We start from the raw sequence: 16,732 nt of genomic DNA, 5'->3' as shown, positions 1-16,732 counted from the left end.
TACTGAGCATTTCAAAGTCTAGGCAAACAATGATTTTTAAAGTATTGAGTTACGCATAATTTCATAAGCGGTTTCACTAATTATAACACAGTAAAGCAGTGGTGTCAAAAAATTCAAGGAAAGATTAAAAGTCATTATTACTTTTTAAATTATTTTTGTAAGTACGAGAACGTTTTAAAGAGTGTGATTGTAATCACTGCCTATGTTAAACAACGTATTCCTATTAACAAACACATCCCTCTCGGCACGCACGCTAACTCACCACAGACTTGTAATGCAATCTACTCCTGAAGATGATCATTATTTTCAGAGCTGCAAAATGATAAACTTGTTTTTTTCTTCCCATTCAAACCTACTTCACAACTACCCCTCCTTCTTTTGAAAGAACCTCAGGTGTGATTAGTTCTCAGAAATACAGTGGATGGCCATCCACAATCCTTGCTTTCGTAGGCTTGCCAAAATTTTAGAATTCTTAGAATTAAATGGGCTTTTTGGGTGGAAAGCTGTTTTTGTAAGGCCCTCTGTTCTTCTTAATCTTTTTTTTTAAGATTTTATTTATTTATTTGAAACAGAGAGAAAGAGAGCACGAGCAGGGGGAGAGGCAGGGGGACAGGGAGAAGCAAACCCCCTGCTGAGCAGGGAGCCCAACATGGGTCTCGATCCCAGGACTCCTGAGATCATGACCCCACTGAGCCTAACCAACTGACCCACACAGCTTTCCACCCCGCCTCTTCTCCTTAATCTTATTTCAGAGCTTATAACCAAGAACTTTGGAGCTAGGCAGACTGGAGCAGAGGTAACCGTGGGTAAATTACATGCTCTTTTCAGCGTCAGGGTCTTCATCCGTAAAACGATGGACCAGTGTAGTCCATCTCATCTAGTCATTGTCAGAATTAAATCAGATAAGCATATTACTCAATAAAAATGTGCTCAGTTTTTGTATTAATATTTTATTATCTTGAATAAAGTGACCATACATTACAGAAATTAGACCCAAGAGAGGTATTTTGTGAACCCCTACCCTGTGGTAATGGCGAAGCAAGGTAACAAAGAAAAGAACTGCTGACAAGAGATAGTTAGCACGGGCCTCTAGACTGAGCAAGTATGATGTGCTCACTGACACCCTGAGATCTCAGGGCGTCTGGGCAGAGATAAAGGGTATTAGGAAGTGAAGTGAACGAAACTTTATCAAATCCACCATTTTGTCAAAGATTGCTTGTAGAGAGTTCAATTCGGTAACTGTTTTTAAATTTTTGGTAACCTTAGGGCAGATTAAATAAAAGATTGAGTCAATTAATACATGGCCAAAACATGTAAGGAACCCAGTGTGTATTTGTAGAGATACAGATAACCAAAATGTAATAAATAGAGAGAATATTAATCCCTTATCAGATACAGGAATTGCAAGAATTTTGTCCCATTCTTTGGGTTGCCTCGTTACTCTGTTCATTTTGTCTTTTGATGCAGAAATTTGGAGTTAAATTTGTCTATTTTTTCTTGTGGTGTCACAGCCAAGAAGTCCAGCCAGATCCAGTGTCGTGAAGTTTTTGCCCTATGTTTGGCATTTTCTTACCACAGCTGATGAACACTAGAAGCAGCCAAATCCAGTGTCGGATATTTAGCTTTCCCAGAGCCTCTGGTTACAAAGATTACCTTTTTCCTATTAAATGGTCCTGGCATCCTTGTCAAAAATCACTTGACTACACATGTGAGGGTGTATCTCTTGGATCCCTGTTCCGTGAGATTGACTCATGTATCTGCCTTTATGCCAGGACTACACTGTTTTGATTCTGTAGTAATCAAAAATCGAATTACTGGAGAAATTTTTGAAGTCAGAAGGTATGAGTCCTCCAGCTTTTTTCTTCTTCTTCTTCTTCTTCTTCTTCTTCTTCTTCTTCTTCTTCTTCTTCTTCTTTTTTTTATAGATTTATTTATCCATTTTAGAGAGACAGAGAGAGAGTGAGCATGAGAGTGGGGAGGGACAGAGGGAAAGAATTTCAAGCAGACTCCCCACCAAGGGCGGACCTCGTCTAGTGGCTCAATCTCAGGACTCCGAGATTATGACCTGAGCCAAAATCAGGAGTCAGGCACTCCTCCAACTGAGCCACCCAGGCGCCCCTTTTCTTTTTTAAGATTATTTTGGCTGTTTGGCGTCCCTTGTGATTCCCCATGAATTTTAGAATGGGTTTTTCTATTTCTGCAAAAGCATGTCATGAGATTCTAACAGAGACTGCATTGAACCTGCAGCTTGCCTTAGGTAATATTGACATCTTGACAACACAGTCTTCCAGTCCACGATGGGTGTGTTTTTCTTGATTTCTGTCTTCCTGAATGTCTTTCAGCAGTCTTCTGCAATTTGCGTTGTAGTCTTTCGGCTTCTTTGCTACTTCCTAAGTATCTTACTCTTCTTGATGCTATTATAATTTGAATTGTTTCATAATGCCTCTTTTAGATTTTTCATTGTCAGTATATAGAAATGCAACTGAATTGTGTGTTAGTTTGAATCCTGTACCTTTGAATTCACTTATCAGTTCCTAACGGTGTTTGTGGAGTCCTCAGGGTTTTCTGTAGATAAGATCCTATCATCTGTGAACAGAGACAATTTCACTTTTTCTCTCCAATTTGGATGTCTTTAATTTCCTTTTCTTGTTCTGGCCAGAACCCCCAGAACTATGTTGAAAAGAATAGGGGAAACGTGTTTCCTTGTCTTGTTCCTGACCTCAGAGGAAAACCATTGAGTACAGTGTTGGCTGTGGGGTTTTCATATATGCAGAGAAAGGTCTCTCAAACAGAGGTAAGAATTTATGAACATGGAAAAACATCTAGTAGGTCTAGGCACTAGAGAGCCGTGAGCAAATTGAGAAATTTGATGTTCAAAATGTAGGAAGAACGTAGCTGGGCATGGTGGGACTTTAAAGGTAGTTAAGATGAAAATGTTGGGGGGCGCCTGGGTGGCTCAGTCCTTAAGCGTCTGCCTTTGGCTCAGGGCGTGATTCCAGCATTCTGGGATCGAGCCCCGCATCAGGCTCCCTGCTCAGTGGGAAGCCTGCTTCTCCCTCTCCCACTCCCCCTGCTTCTGTTCCCTCTCTCCCTGACTCCCTCTGTTAAATAACTAAAATAAATAAAATCTTAAAAAAAAAAATAGATGAAAATGTTGGATAATAAAGGACGGTAGTATCTCGTACTGTGCAGGGTGGCTACTATCCTGACCTGTAGGGCCATGGTTTTCAAACTTCCACATGCAAAATAAGGCAAAGTTTTCCATGTATTTTCATTTTGCGGTTTCAAAACAAACATTACTTTGAGTAAGAAGAAATCAGCAAAGTTTTTAAGGCAGTGAAAGTTGTGAAATTCTGTAGGCCAAAATGTACTAGTGCTAACATGATTATAAGCTATGAGAGAAAGTCCAAAAATTCTAATAGAGCACAAATAAAAATTAGTTAGATGGCCTGGGAGGGGGAAATAGAAATTTCAAGGAGACCAGATTAAATTATAAGAGCAACTTTCAAGAAACCATACATATGCAGGTAAAGTTAACAATGGGCCAATGGTTAAATCTAAGAAAATTCCAATAGAAATTGTCTGTCTCCCTGGAGTCTGGAGCCTGAATTCTCAGGGTATCCAGCCACCTGAAGAAAACTAGATGAAAACACAGTATGTCAGCCGACCCAATGTCTTCATCTGAGAAACATGAAAATTAGCACTGCAAGTTTAAAAATCGATATTACTTTACGGTTTTGTGCAAATCAATTTGCCAGAGGTTTTTTTCACCTCCCGTGAATCAGAGATCCCAGAGTGTAAAATAAGGATTTTTGCTTCAAAGGACAAATTGGTTTTAGAGAACACGTGGATGAAAGAACTCTGCTCCAAATTTAGGAATCACCATCATCTAAAAACCAGCATATAGATATTGTATTTGCTCTATAAACTTTTCTACCCAGCAATTTTATTAAACGTCTCTAAGCAAACATATCCAATGTACTATTCATTTCTTCCTATAGGTAAATTTACTCTACCCTTTATATTCTGATGAAGAATGACGGTATCATCTGTACTAAACTCCTAAGGCATACTTAAGGGTGTCCTCAAGTTTTTCATCTCCCCAGCCTCATCCCATCAAAGCGACCAGTACTTCCTTTGATTCTATAAGCAAGATAGTCATGGGTTAACCCTCTCCTCTCCCAAGTCAAATGTACTATTATAATAGTCATTTATTTCAGCCATAACCCTTTGTTGGGGATTGAGTACCTTCCCCAGCAGCCACTTATTACATTTCTGCCACAGTTAACTTCCTTTAAAAGTCATGACGCCCTTGTTAGGAAAGTCGTGTTATTTGGAACATAACAAGAGTGTGGCCCGGAGGATGAAGCAACTTGCAAAGGGAGCATATGAGGCAGGGTAAATGAGCTGAAGTGTTTAGCCTGGAGAAGAGAGAGTAGGGAAGCACGGGAATAGGAAACTGGAGAGGAAGAATGTGGTAGTTGTCACCAAGCATTTTTAAAAAGTCATATGAAAGAGTTATCAATCTGTGTGTCCAAAGGAGCATATCTGAAACTAATTGGGAGGCAGTAGCAAAAAGGATTTTGATTTTATGCCAGGGAAACTATCGATCAGAGCTAGCAAAAGGGGAAGGGGGATCAGAGAACCTTGGCAGGGGAGGTATTTAGAGGCTGGGAATCACCCAGGAAAGTTATTTTGAAAGGAATTCTAGCAGTCAAAGAGTGTTGGGCTAGAAGACCTTTAAAGCCCATTTGATGGAGATCTCTACTATTCTCTGCATTCCGTTTTCTCTATACACTTGCTGTTCTTCCGTGATGGATATATTTGTGTTTTTCCCGAGCATGTTAAGAAAAGAGTGAGTTTTGTGGGCCAGTAACACTAAGGAACATTAATATTCTCTTTGGCAATAGATTTATGTCGAATAAAAGTGCTTGATGCTAATGGAGAGAATATGTGCTTTCCAGTCTGGTGCATACAGAGAGCTCATTAGTTCTAAATTTAGATGTAAGCTTTCGTGTTGGAGGGACTCCAAGTTTGACTAATACATCTGAACATGTCCTTGTTAGAAAAAAAAAATGATGGAGAACTCTATTTTTCTACTTTGTGTGTGTGTAGGTGGAGAGGGAAAAACACATGCTCTTTTGTATCAGCTAATTCCATCTGCTCACAATTACCGAGTAGGTGTGCCGATCTAAGGATGCTAAATACACAGTAGGTATGCAACTGATGCTTTTAGCTTGATAGAGTAGTTCTTACTGGCAGAGGCGAATCCGTTCACAAATGCTTAAGAGCATCTTGATTGAAGTCAACAGCCGTACCTTTTTCCATGGCAAGCTCCCCCAGAATGAACTGGTGGCCAATGACAAGATGTCGTTTTATTTCAACGAAGTTTTATTGAACACCTACCAGGTTTAAAGATAAGTAGGCAAAGGTAAAAAGCTTGTCGCCTTTAAATTTCTACTTTCAAGGAACTCAGTCTTGACAGAGATGAATTTCAAAAGTAACAGTCACGTCACTACCCCTGCTCAAAAAGCCTGTTAGCATACATTCTCACAGCGCTCTTAAAAAGAACTACATGGATAGTTCAAAATTCTCTAAACTACATTGCCTAAAAGCATTCAATAACTTTAAACATAACAGTTTAGTATAGAATATGGTTTCCCAAACATTTCCTGTCCATTAAGATCAGAATAAATTATAAAAATAATTTGTCACAAGATGTGTATATTTGTATTCATTATAAATAATGTTAAATATAAATTTTAAATAGTTTAAAATATTTAGTTAAAATTTTTATTTAAAAAAAAAGTTACTTATATCCCTAACCTCAGCAGTGCTCTCATCATAATCCACGTACAGGTTCTCCCTGCATTGTCACCAACGGGTAGGAAATGACACCATCAGACTTATCACTAGGAAAAGTGGTGAAGTAAGAGAGCAACCACCTTTCCACCTGGAGAACCAGCTGGAGTACCCTCAGATCAGGAGCAGTTGGGTAAAATTATGTACAGTTGACATTGCAATCCAAATAACAGCTGATACGACACTGGGATGTCACTATCACACATTCACTGTTTCCTTCCTCCCAATATTTCCTTAATAACTCCACTGGAAATGGGATGCCCTCATATTAAAACCTGATTTACAAGCCTACATTGACAAACACTTTTGCACATTATGCTCACTCAGAAATGCACCGGCGATCGTATTTTAGATATTGTTAATGTGTTAGGGAGAAGACGGTCATGGTGGTGATTAGGAACCACCACAGTAAAGGAGGAATAGAAATGATACCTAGAGATGGGCATGAGGAAAAAAACACACATGTATTGTATTTTTTCCTCAAAAAAATCCACCTGGAGTTCAACAACATCATCAATTACCAGATAAAATTAACACCTATGGACTGCTTCACCAAACGACAGCAGAATCCACACTCTTCTCAAGCTCATATGGGACATTCACCAAGCTAGGCCACAATCTGGGCCATAAACGTACCTTCACAAAATTAGACCACAACACAATTAAACCAGAAATCGGTAACAGCAAGATATCTGGAAAAAAACCAAAATGCATGGAGGTTAGACAACACAATTCTCAATAACACATGGGTCAAAGAAAAAAAGCACAAGAGAAAATAAAAACAATTTTGAACTTAATGGAAATTAAAACACAATTTATTAAAATTTGTGGAAAGCAATGACTAGAGGAAAATTTAAAGTGTTGAATGCACGTATTAGAAAAGAAGAGAGCTATAAAATCAGTAACCTAAGTTTATGTTTAGGAAACCAGAAAAAGAAGAGTTAATTAAATCCACAGTAAGCAGAAGAAAGATAGAATACGAATTAGAGAAGAAATCAATGAAATCGAGAGACAATGAATATAACCAAAACCTGGTTCTTACAAAATACAATAGAATTTATAAGGGCCTAACCAGCCTAAGGAAAAAAAGAGAGGACACAAATTATTAATGTCATAAATGAGAAAGGAGACATTGCTATAGGTGGGACTGTAGGTCTCCCTGATAGTAAAAGGATAGTAAAAGAATATTACGAGCAACCTTTGACAAGGAATTTGATGACCTAGTTGATAGGACCAATTCCTTGAAAGACATCCCAGAACTCAAAGAAGAAATAGACAATCTGAAAAGTCTTATCTATTAAATTGATAGTAATATTGGTATATAACAGATTAAATATCTGTTAAAGAAATTGAATCAATAATGAAGAAATCATCCAAAATGAGAAGCTCTGAGCACAGATGGGCTTACTTATGAATTCCATCGAACATTTAAGGGGAAAATGCCGATAGTCTCTATCAGAGGATAGACGCAGAGAGAACAGATCAAGCTCATCACCAAAGTCAAAGATATTAAAGAGAAGAAAACTATAGACCAGTATATCTCATGAACATGTATATGAAAATCCTCAACAAAATGTTATCAAATTAAATCCAACAGTGTATAAAAAGAATTATATACTATGACCAAAGGGGACTTATTCAAATATGCAAGGGTTCAACATTGAAAAGTCAGTTATTCGAGTGAACAAAATCCAGAACACTGACAACGCCCGATGCTGGCAAGGTGGGCCGAGGATGCGGAGCAACAGGAACTCTCATTTCTGGCTGGTGGGAATGCAAAGGACTGCAGTCACTTTGGGAGACAATTTGGTGGGTTCTGACTGTACGTGCTCTTCCCGTATAATCCAGCAATTATGCTCCTTGGTATTCACCCAAAAAAGTTGAAAACTTATGTCCACACAAAAACCCACACGCAGATGTTTATAGCAGGTTTATTCATAATCCCCAAAACTTAGAAGCAGTGAAGATATCCTTCAGTAGATGGATAAATAAATAGACAATGGAATATTATTCAGCCCTAAAAAGAAAGGCGCCATCAAGCCATGAAAAGACGTGAAGTAAACTTAAACACATATTACTAAGTGAAAGAAGCCAATCTGGAAGGGGTACATACTGCGTGTTTCCAAGTCCGTAACATTCTGGAAAAGGTAAAACTGTGCAGGGGGTAAAAAGAGCAGTGGTTGGCAGGGGCTGGGGGAAGGAGGGTGATGAGGGGGCAGACGCAGAGGGTTTTTAGCACCCTGGAAATACTTTGTACGGTATTATGATAAATCCCTGTCATTATACCTTTGTCCAACTCCCTACAATGTGCAACATCAAGAGCGAACCCTAATGTAACCTGTGGACTCTGGGCAATGATGATGTGTCACTGTAGGTTCATCAGATGTAACAGAAGTGCCACTCCGCTGGGGCTGTTGAGAGAGGGGGAGGCTGTGCGTGGGGGGGAAGGAAGGGTATGGGAAATCTCAGTATACTACCTTCAATTTGGCTGTGAACCAAGAACTGCTCTAAAAATAAAAGACCTTAATTTTTAAACTTAAATGGTTTAAACAACAATAAACCCAGCTGTATACCCACTGTGAAGCTTTGTCAAATCTTAGCATTAACCCAACATTTGCATTGGCTAGGATGTTAAATAATAAATTGGTAAATGTTGACCGTGGGGGAACAATCCACCTGGAATTTTGATAGGACATCATAGAACTGATGACATAATATGTGGATAATCATCATTTAACAATACCTAGTAACTAATAATAATACCAACCAATCATGGGTTGTCTCTCCATGTTCAAGTTCCTTCAATTAATATAAATTTTTTCCTCCGGAGAGATCTTTGTCTTTTTTCTTCAGTCAGTGCTTTGAAATGTTATAATTTTTTTAGTGCTGATGGAAATACCTTACTCAGCATTATGTTTTCTACATTATAGATCGTACCGTATTTTTTGGTAGCTTTATTGTTAGGTGACATTGATAAGCTCTCTTAGTTATTCTAAATTTGGTTTGAGTCTCTGGCTTTTGTATGTGGATGACCATATATCCTACAAATAGTGGCCCTCCTAACTCTTCCTTCCTGTCACAGAAGCAGGGAGAGTGAACACTTCCGACCTGTCCCTAATCCTAAAACAGATAAATCAGAAGTTCTGCATCATACACGCTCTGTATTGACCAGATTGAGGGGCATTCTACAACAGTCCCTGTCTTGCACGTGTCAAGAAGCACAAGGGTTGAGAATCTACTCTACTCACAAGCTAAAAAGTTAGCTGGCCACAATTTCATAGATGCGGCCAAAGACACAAGCCTTCTGGACCCAAAAGGGTTTTTTAAGATGGTCTTTCTGAAGCAGTATTTCAAAGACTTCGTGCGGCTGAGATAATAAGCATTATGCCCTTATTTTACAAAACAGTTTGGGTTGCTATGAAATTACAGATTCAAAGTTTTGCCGTTTCCTTCCAGGTTTTAAAATATTATTTCGTTTTTTTTCTTGGATCCAGCCTTGTCGGTCCGATTTTTACCTCTGTCGGTGGTCCCTCTTTATCTCTGAAGCATTTAAATGATCATGGGAGAATATATTCTTCCATTTTCTTTTGATGTGTTCTTATGCAGATTTTTTTCAGTTCTCTTTAGTATTCTATAGACCATTTCAATCAGATAGCTTTCACCTTTCGAAACAGTGGTTTTCAAAGTGTGTCCCCCAGAAGGATTCCACTTTGCTAGAAATGCCAATTCTTGGGCCCAACACCGGGCCTGAGAACCCAAGGCTCTGGCGGTCACTGTGGTGGGTGGCTCTGATGCCTTGTCAATTTGAAACCCATGATTTGAAAAGACAAGCAGTCTGTCATCCTATTTTCCTCAAATATTTCCTTCCTTCCTTTTTTTTTTTTTCCAGCTTTCCTGAGACATAAATGACAGCTGCATGTATTTACCGTGTAGAATGTGATGGTCTGAGATGTATGTGTATGTTACATACACACAGAGCGAAACGATTGCACAAGCAAATCAGTTAACACAGTCCTAGGAGAGAAGGACCCCGTGCCGTTTTCCACAGCATGGATGCTTCTGGAGGGCGCTACAGGAAGTGAATAAATCAGACACAGAAAGACAAATACCCTATGGTCTCCCTTGTACGTGGAATCTAAAAAAGGGGATGGAGCACCTGTGTGGCTCAGTCAGTGAAGTGTCCGCCTCTTGATTTCAGCTCAGGTCATGATCTCGGGGTCCTGAGATCGAGCCCCACTTTGCAGCTCCACGTAATGCAAAGTCTGCTTGTCCCTCTCCCCGCCGCCCCCCCACTTGATCTCGTTCTGTCTCAAATAAATAAAATCATAAATAAACAAACAAACAAACAAACAAACGAATAAATAGTGGCAGTCACAGAAGCCCAGAGTAGAATGGTGGTTATCGGGAGCTGGGGGGAGGACAGGGAGACGGGGAGATGTTGGCAAGGGGCAGGAGCCTCCAGCTGTAACGTGCAGGAGTCCCGGGGGAGGTGTGCAGCCTGCAGTCCAGCTCACGGGAGAGCAGAGCTTAGCCGCTCCTCTTCTCCAGTAGTTTTACCCTTCTTACCAGACCCCTGTTGCCAGATGTCGACCTTCCTGCTTGTGAAGGTCGATCCCTTTCGGGGCTTTATCCGAGGCTTCCTCAATGGGGTGCTTCCCGTCATTCGTTCTGCGGCTTTATCAATCTTGCTTTTTTCCCCCAGGGCTTGCTTCTTTTCTCCCAACTCCTATACATTGTGCTGAATGGTACTGTTTGGTATTTGATAAATTCCTATTTCTTCTTCAGATGAAAACTATCCATCTTTGTGTTTGTAAGGATTTTCTTATTCTAAACTCCTTGTCTTTTACAACCTTTCAGGCTTCTAGGAGTCCGCTGGCTCGTCTGTTGTCACCTTTGTCATGGTTGTACTCCCCATTTTCTCTGGGGCTCTCACCCCCATGTCTGGTAAAGCATTCGAGGGAGGGACAAGGGCGGGCCCCCCGGTCTGGCTCCAGGTGAGGTCCACTGGAATGGGGAGAATGCGGCCAAAGCCCTGTGTGCCAAAGAACACAGAGCCACTGTGATAACTTATCTCTGTTATGGTGTACTCGTCTAGCCAGTGTTTTATTTTTAAACTTTTAAGGGGATGTGGAATTGGCAGGCAAATATTTTTAGTTTCTGATCCTTCAGCTTTTTGCCTTTGGAGGGGGTGTTCTTGAGCAGTACGTGTCCAAAGGCAGCTGGTCAACCTGTTTTCATCTGCAACTTACCCTAGGATGACTCCTTCTTTCCAATTTCTGTAATAATCAGACAGCAAGAATCATCCCAGTGTGAGACTCAGGACATGTAAGCGTGTGGTTTTTTTCTCCTGCAATTTGTATGCTATGTGTAGCCAACAAATATAACACCTCGTTCCCTGCAATCCATACACACAACAGTTTATGCCAGGCCTTGTTGTCCCTCAGAGTTTGTTTTTCACTGTGTGTGTGTGTGTGTGTGTGTGTGTGTGTGTGTGTGTGTGTGTTGCCCAGACCATGTTTTCCTCTAACTCTGTAGCTTCTTCAAACTTGATTTTGGGGGAAGAACAAGTCTAGCAGCCTGGGCTAGTTCTCCATTTTGTCCTGGTGTTATCTTCTTGAAATACGGATTCAATTATTTTACTCTTCTATCTAAAAACACCCAAATGTTGCCCTTCCCAAGTGAATCCAAACTCCTCAGCATGGCATGTAGGGATTGTCATAGCCTGGGCCAAACCAACTCTTTTTTTTTTTTTTTTTTTGCATTTATTATTATTATTTTATTTTGATATGTTAGTCACCATACAGTACATCATTAGTTTTTGATGTCGTGTTCCATGATTCATTGTGTGCATATAACAACCAGTGCTCCATGCAATACATGCCCTTCTTAATACCCTTCACTGGGCTAGCCCATCCCCCCACCCTCCCCCTCCAAAACCCTCAGTTTCCCCAGAGTCCATAGTATCTCGTGGTTCATTTCCCCCTCTGTTTACCCTCCCTTCATTTTTCCCTTCCTTCTTCTAACGATCTCCCTGCTATTCCTTATGTTCCACAAATGAGTGAAACCATATGATAATTGTCTTTCTCTGCTTGACTTATTTCACTTAGCATAATCTCCTCCAGTCCCATCCATGTTGATGCAAATGTTGGGTAATCATTCTTTCTGATGGTGAGTAATATTCCATTGTATATATGGACCACATCTTCTTGATCCAGTCATCTGTAGAAGGGCATCTCAGCTCCTTCCACAGTTTGGCTATTGTGGACACTGCTGCTATGAACATTGGGGTGCATATTGGGTCCAGCCAACTCTTTGTTTTTTTATATATATATTATGTTAGTCACCATACAATACATCCCTAGTTTTTGATATAAAGTTCCATGATTCATTACTTATGTATAACACCCAGTGCACCATGCAATACGTGCCCTCTTTAATAACTCTTAAGCTTTAAATCCTGCTACCGTCCTCCTCTGCCATATAACCTAGTTACCTACATTTTCGTGCATTCCCTGATAGGCCACAGTTGTATCTTCACATCCTTCCAGGTTCTATTTGTTTGTTGCAATATTTCCTTCTCTCTCGCTTTATTCAGCAAAATTATATTCAATATTTAAGACCAAAGTCAAAATTTTTATTAAAAGAAGTATCGCCTACCTCTTAGAGTAGTGAGGGGGTTCAGAATGAGCCTCCCCAAGACACACCACTTTGGTGTGTGACTTATTTTAAGCTGAAGATCATCAAAGCCCAAAAGACTCAGGAAGAGCTTTTACCTCCTCCTTAATTATCTCTAAGAATTTAGACAGGGAGCCTGGTTCGAGAAGAGAGATATCCCCAGAAATGTCTACAAAGAGTATGGGCTAGGTGTGGCAATCTGGGGGCAGCTGGGCCGAGTACGGAGTTCAAATTCTTCTCTCTGACCCACTGTCTCTGCATGGCATCAGAAACATCTGTTTACCAAACATCCACTCTTCTCATCTTGAGTGGGACCCCTACCCCCACAGACCCCTACCCCCTTCTCCTTAGCTCAGAATGGTTTATAAGCCACAACTGCCTGACTTGCCAATGGGTCTATTTTTATGGCCATATGTACCAAATTAAATTGGTTTTTCTCCTGTTAATCTGTGTTATGTCAATTTAATTATTAGATCAGCCAAAGAACCTAGAAAGATAGAAGAAACCATTTTCCACCCCTACAATAGAATTATTCTTTTCTTTCTTTATGTGGTCAGGATGTGGAAAGAATACCATGTCTAACTTTCTTGCTTAGTTTTGTAGCTCTTGCTAAAACTGAACTCTAAATTTGGCTCCGTTACTGCGTAAGCATTTAGTGGATTGAGCTCCTAATTCTTAAGTGCTGGTCTGTAATCTTGTACGTATTTGCTACTCTGGCTTGAACCCGGACCAACTTATCAACAAGTTTCTTAGACTGGAGAGATTAACCAAAACGAGGCAAATGTGGGATGACTCAAGGTGGCTCGTTTAAGTAAAAGAACTATTTTAACAAACTGAAGTAGGCCCCTTGAGTGTCAAGTTTTCTCGGTCCCTTATGTCAGTTATAATTCCAAATAAATCCACTCCGGTACCAAAATTTTCTATTTTTCTGTGGCCTCCCATACATCAAGAATAGGATCTTTGAGCACCCCGAGCGACTTGAATCTAGACATACTGGTTTACTATCAATTTCTCAACACTCTGAGCAATTTTCTGCTTTAAGGCCTTCATACTTTCTGTTCCTTCTGTCTGGAATGTTCACATGCCCAGCTTCTCATCAGAGGTCCAGTTTCAGTTCGCTTGTTTGCTTTTCCAAGAGGCTCCTCTGGAAACAATATCGTATCTGGAGTTTGTCCTTCGGGACACTCTGTACTAATTTCGCAGCCCACTGAATCCCTTCACTGCATTGCATCCATGTTAGTGATGGTCATCCTGCCTCCTTGTGAATGTGTCTAGGCTTGTCTTTGCAGTCTGGAATAGATAATTCATCAAACCAGAGAAGTGCTCATCTGACTTCTTTTTTATTCTAAACGCAGTGACAACCACAGGAAGCAGCACATATATAGTCCTAAAGTGTTATGAAATCACTTTCTGTTGAATAAATATATAATACTTCATTGTTCAGAACTTTTTTAAAACTAACTTTCCACAATCTTTTCAATATATCTCTTGAAGAAAGACCCAGTTTTGCCTTTTATGCTGTCTAGTATATTGTCTGGAAGAGAAAAAAAAAAATCCAGTATTTTGGGTCTTTATTAAGCTGAGTGGTACCGAGCTCGTGAGTATATTACACCCGCTGTATGTCGTGATTTGTCAGCAGATGCTTAGCACATGCTCTGATATGTGGAAAATGTCATGTGAATAAACATGAAAAGCACTATGAACTATTAAATATTACTTTTTCAGCTTACTCTAGAATTCTCGACCAATGAGCACTTCAAATCGTACTTGTTCAGAACCACCACCATGGGGTTTTAGAAACCTTTGTGTTGTTTCCCAAAGTTCTATTCTTTTGATTGACAACTTTCTTGCTTACTGTTGCTTGTCACACTCTCCAGCCCTTTGTTCGCTATTACTTCATTTGCTGTCCAGTAAGGCAACTTGTCCGGCACACGTCACAGTCAAAACAGAAGCATGTCCATAGCACGCTGCTCTCGTCCTTGGATCATGTAAGACCAAAACCCGCCAGGTGCACCTCGGGCTTTTGCACATAGGTTGAAATGCTGTAGGGAACCCATGGAATTGTGTTGTTTTATGTCTTTCTAGGCAGGGAGTGAGAAGCCAGAGAAATGCAGGACAGTGGGAAGAGCCCCTGTTACGCGTGGTTGTTGCGGCACAGTGAGGCCCAGGGGCCATGATGGAGAAAGGCGTCTTGCCTTAGGAATTCAATGCATGTTTAACATTTATAACTTGGGAGTCACTTTTTCTTTAACATACAGAATTCTTTATTGATGCATTTTGGACATAGAGAAGGCTGTTCATTTATCTTCAATAAGTCCGTGATTTATTGAGAGGAATAAAATACTTATTAATCATTTGAGTTCAGGATATGAAATAATTTTTCAAGTTGTCCAGATGAGCCTGTCCGGTAAAATTCTATCATCAATTGTAGGAGTTGGTAGAAACTTGGCCTTGAATGTCAATCTGTCTTCAGACACAGTTTTAATTTCAGCATCTACCAGTCCTCGGTGACTTGACAGTGAGTTATGAATTCTCACCCTCTCCGCTGGACACGTCGCTCACAGATTTTCTGATAATGTGACCATATTCTGGAGGAACATTCTTAGATAAATGTGGCTTTCTTAATGAAAATAAAAATCTCTCTTCTTCTGTACTACACAGAGATTGTGAGTATAGAATGAGTCGCGAGACATATAAAGTGGTAACTGTATTCACCATGCAATTCTGTCTTTTGAAAAGCCGGAACTGCATACTGAAAATCAATTTTCATCAGTGAAGAAGAAAATCTGGGTAACGAAATAACATTCTACTAACAATTCCCACGGGCCAGAGGCAAACTCCATTGTCATTGTACTTCCCAAAGTGACAGTTTAAATGGCAAGAATACGTTTAAATACACAAGTTGACATACGCAGAAAAGAAAATCAATTAATTGTATTGCCCAACACTGATGAGAACACAGAAAAATAAAATAAAATGGCAAGATTTATTTCAAAGAAGAAATTGAAGGTAAGTATCATTTAATGGCCATGCATTCTAATAGAAATCAATGGCGGAAAATATTAAAACACACACACACACAGATCAATTGATCGTAAATAAAGTGAGAAAAACCTATGAAGCTCTGCCAGTGGATGCCTCAGGTAACTTCTAAGGCAACAGAGTTTAAGTCCTCGGTGTGTTTGTCCCTGCCTTTATAAACACCTATAACAGGCATTTAGTGTTGTTTTAAGGATAAAATGAGGTTATATACATGCATAATGTGTCATAGCGTCTCGTGTGTGGCAGGTGCTCAAGGTAAGTGAGATACTATAGTTACGAGTAATTATAAGTTGTTTTGTATGCCATTTCATACTGAGCTATTCAAGTAACTATGTATGAACTTATCCTTTCTGAATGTAATTTCTGTACAAAAAAGTACTGTCTCTAAACCCGTGTTTCTCAACAGAGGACGGCTTTTTGTCCCCACACATGCTATTTGATAGCATCTGGAGACATTTTCCATTTTCGTAATGGGGAGAAGGCTGTTATAGACATTTAATGGCAGAGGTCCGGCTGCTGCTAGGTGCCCTACAATGCTCGGGACCGCCCCCACCAGGAAGAACCATCCCGCGCAAGGTGTCAGTCGTGCGAGGTTGGAGAATCTTGCTCTAACCCCATGTGATGTCCTTAGCTGTTGTGAGAACTAAGAAAACAGTGTCTTGAAAACCGCACACACCACTTCAGTTCTTGTCTGACCCCTCATTGATGCTCCAGGCAGACTGGGCGAGAGGGTGTGGTAAGCAAGAGAGAGAACCAACTGGAAGAGAAGCTAATGAATAAACAAGTTGGCTTGCCAAGAAAATTTGATTAGTATGTCTTCCTCCAAATTCCTATGGTGAGGGAATGGGCTGAAAGTGAACTAAAACCATCAAAAAGCAAAAATCCAGCCATAATAATAAGGCTCCACATAAATATGACCTCCCAGTACCATCCAGGGGGGTCTATGAGAATATGGAACACACAGAAATGTACACACATAATTGGGAAACACATAAATAGAAATACAAACCAGACCACAAAGGTGATTATGTTTTAACTCCTCCCGAGGGTATGTACTGACTTAGTCTATTCATGCTGCTAGAACAGAACATCAGATACCAGGTGGTTAAACAATGTGCATTTACTGCTCACAGCTCCGGAAGCTGGAAGTCCC

Source organism: Ursus americanus, chromosome 31, assembly GCF_024610735.1.
Source record: "Ursus americanus isolate L20-20 chromosome 31, mUrsAme1.1.p, whole genome shotgun sequence".
Classification (NCBI taxonomy): domain Eukaryota; kingdom Metazoa; phylum Chordata; class Mammalia; order Carnivora; family Ursidae; genus Ursus; species Ursus americanus.
This window is presented reverse-complemented; position numbering follows the sequence as displayed.